Consider the following 1,225-nt stretch of genomic DNA (forward strand, 5'->3'; position numbering starts at 1 on the left):
TTCGAGTAAGGGTCATCAAAGATAAGTATTTGTATAATTTGGCTTTTCATAGTTTTTCCCTACAAAATATATTCATCGATTCACCATGGCGTCATCAGATGAAAATGCGCGGAAAAGGAAGCACGACCAGGGGTATATTAGGACATTTTTCGCTCGAAGATACCGAGGAACACGCTGATGCTAACAAAGATGGCAATGATGACAGTGACTACGACTGCGACACTTCTTTTCTATGATGAATAATATATTTACATTCAATCAAAACAATCAGAAATTAGTTGTAAAACAATGAGTTAACAAAGTGTTTTTCTATCAAACCGGCAACAAAGCAAGTAAACATTATACTATATCCTGTTTGCACTAAGAAAAATATTGTCAGTGTTGTAAACTAGAAATAATATAATCCAAATATTATGTGATAATAAATTAGTTACAATGATGCAGGCATAAATTTAGATGCTATTCTGTGTTGTTTCTTTCTGTATCAAGGAGGCCTCAGATTGCATCAGGGGGAACCAAATCAATTTCAAAATTTTGAAATTTCCCAGGGGGGAGACCCCCCGAAGCCCTCCTCCCCAACAAGCGCGCCTTATCTTCTATCAGCCGGCTCACGTGGTATTTTAACCTGCATGCATTTTCTTTAGCTACAACCCTGCTTGTAGGAGTGCTATGTATCTCACTAGAGTCTGAAATTTATAACAAAGAGGAGTAAAAGTTTTAAGGGTTTTCGTTTGAGGCCGTAGGCCGGACGTTTTGTCCTGTCGTTTCCCATTCCATGTCCAGTACTTGGGATGCAAATATTTGAAGGGTTTTTTATTCATTATGTATATTTTTACTCACTTTTTAAAGAAGCCTTACCTCGAAAACTAATTTTTGGCCATGGGTTCCAGAAACACTGGAAACAGCGTTGCGGAGTGTCCTATTTCAAGCGAAAATTTCTCTAGGGGGAGAGTGGGGGACATGCCTCTAGAGGCCGCTAGGTACCTCGCACCTTCGGCCCTCGCAAGGCGCCTTGCGACGCCAAACGATGTCACGTCCGGTGCTTTCAGAGATACGTCCACTACTTGCAAAACTGTCGAAAACCCTGAGTAAAAGGCCAAAAAAAAATCAACCTTTGCATTTTAGGATTTTGAATGAAGTAGTCGGTGAGCCCTGAACAAAACTTACAAATGCAAGATGCTATCACTCAATATGGCAGAAAAACAAACAGCGTTTGTGAAACTAT

Source organism: Montipora capricornis, chromosome 6 (assembly GCF_036669925.1).
Source record: "Montipora capricornis isolate CH-2021 chromosome 6, ASM3666992v2, whole genome shotgun sequence".
NCBI classification, from domain to species: domain Eukaryota; kingdom Metazoa; phylum Cnidaria; class Anthozoa; order Scleractinia; family Acroporidae; genus Montipora; species Montipora capricornis.